The sequence below is a fragment of the Schistocerca cancellata genome, unplaced genomic scaffold (genome assembly GCF_023864275.1).
Source record: "Schistocerca cancellata isolate TAMUIC-IGC-003103 unplaced genomic scaffold, iqSchCanc2.1 HiC_scaffold_754, whole genome shotgun sequence".
In the NCBI taxonomy this organism is placed as follows: domain Eukaryota; kingdom Metazoa; phylum Arthropoda; class Insecta; order Orthoptera; family Acrididae; genus Schistocerca; species Schistocerca cancellata.
Window position 1 is genome coordinate 8,849,037 of NW_026046765.1, and position 6,854 is coordinate 8,855,890.

Genomic DNA, 6,854 nt, shown 5'->3' on the forward strand with positions numbered 1-6,854 from the left:
CCACGCCAACTGACCAACTGGACATCAGGTCCGTCCGTGACTGCTGCTATGTCACGAATGCACTGCTAAGGCGTCTCCAACTCACTGACTTCCTTCGAACAGACAATGTCATGGAGATGCTAGCTCAGAATCAATCGTCAGAGGGAACACAACCGACATCTCTGCACAGGAAGAAACTGACCCAAATACACGTCGTCGATGATATGACCGACCGAACGACCTACCAACGGTCGTCCCCACTGATACTGGCTGTGCGGACCTATCTGAGGCTCCATCATCAACTTCAAAGCTGCTGCGTCCAGACTGCCCTCCTAGTCTGTCTCCAACTGCACTGCTGGACATCTTCAATTGATTTCCTTCCTTCGGATGGATGACATTCCTGACACTCCATCTCTGACCCAACCATGCAGAGGTAACACAACAGACATCTCTGCACAGGAAGGAACTGACCCAAAAACATGTCGCCGATGAGACAGCCGACTGAACGACCAACAAATGGTCGTCCCCACTGATGCTGGCTGTGCGGACCTCTCTGGGGCTCCGACACAATCTGCACTGCTGCTGCATCCAGAACGCCCTCCTAGTCTGTCTCCAACTGCACTGCTGGACGTCTCCACTCGACTTTCTTCCTTCGGATGGAGGATGGTCCAAAGACTCTGCCACTGACAGAAGCTTGCAGAGGTAACACAACCGACACCTCTGTACAGGAAGCATCTGACCCAAAATCATGTCGAGAATAAGTCGACAGACTGAACAACCAACCAACAGTCATCCCCACTGATACTGGCTGTGCAGACACGTTTGTTGCTCCATTACCAACTGCACTGCTGCTGCGTCCAGACCACCCTACTGGTCTATCTCCAACTGCACTGATAGACATCTCCAATTGACTTTCTTCATTCGGATGGACATTGTTCCAGAGACTCCGTCTCTGACCCAACCATGCAGAGGTAACACAACCGACATCTCTGCTCAAGAATGAAGAGACCATAACACATGTTTCATAATTTTTAACATTTTTATGCAGCGACAGTATCTATATTGTTTGTGTAAGGATATACATCCTACAGTTGCTGGTTAACTTTATCGTTTACCTAGGTTTCAACGTTAGTAATAATGTCTTCTTCCGAACCTGCAAAAAGTTAATATTATAGTGTGCTAGTAAATTATATTAGATATGGTCATCCTACAGGATGCAATGTGTAGTACTTACATAAAATATTATTTAAATATTTGCCTAAAACAAGCCATGTCCTCAGTCAACTTTATAAAACTTGATGCATAACCTAAAGCTTTTGTCACTTTCATTAAACAAGCTGTATCAAATTCACTTTAAGCCCGTTGTGTGGGCCTCGTCGTGTGACTAGAGACTGCGGACCGCGAGGGCTTCGTGGTCTGCCTCACAGAGGGTGGCGCGCATGTGCGAGACGTATAGAATCAAACTCTTATTACGAACGCGTCAGATAATATTTTTGCTATGAATTAATTATATACTTTACTATTGTAAGTTAATTACAGTATCCAGCACGACTACGTTTTACATTCTACTACAGAGCCTTATAAACTGACCAACAAATCTCTTATGAACATCTGTAGGAAAGGTTCTTTTATTACAGAAACTGTAGTGGTCACATGCATTATGAATTATTGTAAACCTAATATAGACTGGAAGCCTTCGAAGTATGCCATATTTTAGATACAGTTGATCGTTCAGTAAATTGCCTCTATCTATAATTAGGTGTGCATAAATTTGTAGTTCCTCAAGCGTGTCGAGTCCACATCCCATAACTTCGTGATGTAGTAGCTCTATGACACGTAAAGGTTTAGGTGTATGAGCCATTTGCACCAGATGTTCCACAAAGGCTGACCCCCATGTTCCTACGCCCTTATTTGGAAGATGTTCTTTAAACCTTACTGCTATATCTCTGCCTGTTTGACCTATGTACTAACATGGGTAATCATCACACATAATCTTATATACACCTGATTTCGCTCATTTTATCACAGTCTTTCTCAAGCGAATGAACCAAATTTTGCTTTAAACTATTACTCGTCGAGGAGGCAATTTTAAAACCTGAATTTTTCAACAGGCGCCCTATCTTGTAGGAGACATCACCTATATAAGGAACCGACAACCATTTCCTGGTCTGAGCTTGGGTCAGAGTATTTGTGTTTACTAAAGTCGTTGTCCTATATCGCGTTTTCTTATTATACATTCCTGGAAATTGAAATAAGAACACCGTGAATTCATTGTCCCAGGAAGGGGAAACTTTATTGACACATTCCTGGGGTCAGATACATCACATGATCACACTGACAGAACCACAGGCACATAGACACAGGCAACAGAGCATGCACAATGTCGGCACTAGTACAGTGTATATCCACCTTTCGCAGCAATGCAGGCTGCTATTCTCCCATGGACACGATCGTAGAGATGCTGGATGTAGTCCTGTGGAACGGCTTGCCATGCCATTTCCACCTGGCGCCTCAGTTGGACCAGCGTTCGTGCTGGACGCGCAGACCGCGTGAGACGATGCTTCATCCAGTCCCAAACATGCTCAATGGGGGACAGATCCGGAGATCTTGCTAACCAGGGTAGTTGACTTACACCTTCTAGAGCACGTTGGGTGGCACGGGATACATGCGGACGTGCATTGTCCTGTTGGAACAGCAAGTTCCCTTGCCGGTCTAGGAATGGTAGAACGATAGGTTCGATGACGGTTTGGATGTACCGTGCACTATTCAGTGTCCCGTAGACGATCACCAGTGGTGTACGGCCAGTGTAGGAGATCGCTCCCCACACCATGATGCCGGGTGTTGGCCCTGTGTGCCTCGGTCGTATGCAGTCCTGACTGTGGCGCTCACCTGCACGGCGCCAAACACGCATACGACCATCATTGGCACCAAGGCAGAAGCGACTCTCATCGCTGAAGACGACACGTCTCCATTCGTCCCTCCATTCACGCCTGTCGCGACACCACTGGAGGCGGGCTGCACGATGTTGGGGCGTGAGCGGAAGACGGCCTAACGGTGTGCGGGACCGTAGCCCAGCTTCATGGAGACGGTTGCGAATGGTCCTCGCCGATACCCCAGGAGCAACAGTGTCCCTAATTTGCTGGGAAGTGGCGGTGCGGTCCCCTACGGCACTGCGTAGGATCCTACGGTCTTGGCGTGCATCCGTGCGTCGCTGCGGTCCGGTCCCAGGTCGACGGGCACGTGCACCTTCCGCCGACCACTGGGACAACATCGATGTACTGTGGAGACCTCACGCCCCACGTCTTGAGCAATTCGGCGGTACGTCCATCCGGCCTCCCGCATGCCCACTATACGCCCTCGCTCAAAGTCCGTCAACTGCACATTCGGTTCACGTCCACGCTGTCGCGGCATGCTACCAGTGTTAAAGACTGCGATGGGGCTCCGTATGCCACGGCAAACTGGCTGACACTGACGGCGGCGGTGCACAAATGCTGCGCAGCTAGCGCCATTCGACGGGCAACACCGCGGTTCCTGGTGTGCCCACTGTGCCGTGCGTGTGATCATTGCTTGTACAGCCCTCTCGCAGTGTCCGGAGCAAGTATGGTGGGTCTGACACACCGGTGTCAATGTGTTCTTTTTTCCATTTCCAGGAGTGTATAACTGCCTTACTATCTTTGGATCACAGCCATTATTCTGTGCAATACTCTCGAGAATTTGTAATTGTTTTTCGATGTTGACATCTGACAAAGGAATAGAAATCGCCTGGTGGATACTAGAATAGAAAAATGCCATTTTATGCGCTTGGGGGTGGGTTGAATCAGCCGGGATGATGTCTGAATAGGTTTCCTTACGGGATTTGTTGAACTCTATTTTAGCATCTTTAATATTCCACGTTAAATCAAGATAATTTAGTGATCTATCAGCTGATTCCAATTCTTGTGTGAATTTTTTTTTTTCATGCAGTGTGTTCAACATTGTGAAAATTTGATTTACTACTTCTGGAGAATTATTAACCAGTAGAAGAATGTCATCCACGTATCTCGCATAAAAGATGATGATGTTCACTAATTCCAGAAAATTTCGAAAAAAAAAAACCAATTCCAGAGAATTTATACGAATTTGAGACATGATACATGCAAGTGGACTCCCCATAGCTAGGCCACGAGGCTGTGATTATAATTTTTTATTGAATGAAAAATAATTGTATTTAAGAGTCGTTCTAAGAAGTAACATTAGCTCATGAATTTCTATGGTGGATGATTTTTTGTGGTACCTTAAGTTTTGTTCTACAATGTTCAAGGTCTGACCCACTGGTATGGTTGTGTACAAGCTAATGATGTCAAATGACACCAATTTGATGTTTTCGGAACATGTTAAGGTTTAAGACTGTTGGCTAGGTCCACTGAATTTTTAATCGAAAAATTATTTTGAAACACGAAATATTCTTTAATTTAATAATGTAAGTGTCTCGCTAATTTATGATAAGCACTATTTGTGCTATCCACAATAGGGTGGATCAGATGGGAAATTTTGTGGAGTTTAAATTGACTCCTTAACGTCGGGGGCTTGGGGTTCATGGTTATCAATGCCTTTTTTATAAATTCTCCGATCAACTTCTTAGTATTGCTAAGACTCGCTCTAATATCCCTCTGTATAGTGGGCGTTGGGTCAACCTCTAGGGGTACAACGCCATTGTTCTCAAAGAACATTTCCGTTTTCTGAATATCTTCTTTTTTTGTAGAAATTACAATCGTGTTCCCCCTTCTGGGTTTAGTTATTGGGGGTTCATTATTTGTTAGTTTTTCGTTAATGTTTTTAACATTGCACATATCATTCGTGAACACATTACCACCTAGACACTCTTTTTGTATTATTTTACAAGCATCGTAAGCAAGCCTCGTTTGGATACTTTTATCTATTTTACCGCCAACAAGGCCAACCTTAAGATCCACTACCAACTTCCGAAGATTTTGAGGGGTCAAACTAGGTTCTATATTATATTATAACCCTTTACTTAACAATTTATTTTCGTCCTCTGTGAAAATGATATCTGTTTTATTTACAGCGTGTTCATGAAACACAGATTGTGCAGCCTCACTTTTGAGCGCATTTTTGGATACACCAGAATTATCTCGACTCACTAATTTCTTTAACTTTTTGTCATGTCGTTGAGCAATTTCCATTTCACGATAATCTAACCATAAGTTGACATGTAACCAGAAACCATCTTCTGAAAATTATAGTTATCTCTAAAGGTTTTAGACAAAAATAATTGGAGGTCAAATGCGTCAGCATTGAGGTTATATTTTTTCGTGTAAAGTTCTCCGTTCTTTCAACTAATATTTGCTGTATTAACTGTAGGCTGTATATCCTTATACAAAACACATGTCGCAGATGAGACGACCGACTGAACGACCAACCAACGGTCGTCCGCACTGATACCGGCTCTGTAGACCTCTCTGGGTCTCTGTCCCCAACTGCACTGCTACTGCGTCCAGACCGCCCTCCTCTTCTGTCTCCAACTGCACTGCTGGACATCTCCAATTGACTTTCTTCCTTCGGATGGACGACGTTCCAGACACTCCGTCTCTGACCCAACCACGTAGAGGTAACACAACGACATCTCTGCAGAGGAAGGAACCGACCCAAATACATGTCGCCGATGAGAAGACCGACTGACCGACCAACCAATAGTCGTCCCCACTCATACTGGCTGTGAGGACCTCTCTGGGGCTCCGTCCCCATATGCACTGTTGCTGTGTCCAGACCACCCTCCTGGTCTGTCTCCAACTGCACTGCTCGATATCTCTCATTGACTTTCTTCCTTCAGATGGACAATATCCCAGAGAATGTGGCTCTGACCCAACCATGCAGAGGTAACACCACCGACATCTCTGCACAAGAAGGAGCCAAACCAAATACACGTCGCCAATGAGACAACTGACTGAACGACCAACCAATGGTCGTCCCCACTGATACTGGCTGTACGGACCTCTCTGGGGCTCGGTCCCCGACTCCAGTGGTGCTGTGCTCAGTCCACTCACCTGGTCTGTCTCCAGCTTCACTGCTGGACGTTGTAACACTACCGCCCTGTCGGACGTGCGTTAGCTCAATAAAGCCTGTACTGTAATAAGTTCACGGGCTTCACCTTGTAAACAAGGATTTAGTACATAAGTTGACCGCGTGTACCTAATGGAAGCAATTCGGACTTATATTCAGTCAGTAACTACAGTGATGCGTCAAGCAAATGTAAAGTACAATTATGCGTTCGCATGGACAAGAAGTACACACAGTAGATATTGCCAATGATTAATAATACGGTCGCCAGCCTAATTAGGCATTGAGTGAGTTTTTCCTTGTATAAGTGTGTGCATGTACAAGCATAACAACACGTAGTACTGCTGCGTTATATGGCAGAGTTTGGCATAGGAAAAATCTACTGAGCTAAAGTTTTCTTCTTTTGTACTAATTTGGATGAGTTAAACTTACACAACACCACACAGCAATGATTACTACGAGCTGCACTTTGTATATTGATCAGAATGAAATCGGGCATAGATTACCCTAGAATCAGCAATTTTGAAAACACACATACAATGTCACTATTAAAATTGGAAAAAACACTAATATACTTAGGTTTAATATAGATTAATTTTACTGTTCAATTCTGATCAGTACACTTCAAAATGTGCAAGAATAGGCAAGAGAATGGGGGGGGGGCCCTGAAACTGTTACGGTCGTTATGCTGAAACTAGTAAGTCCTGAAGGTACATTAACACTCAAAATTATCAACCTATGGATTACTATTCTTTTGTCACGCTTCTGGAGTAATTGACTAACATTCTTTCAGTCTCAAATGAACTAAATAACATTGC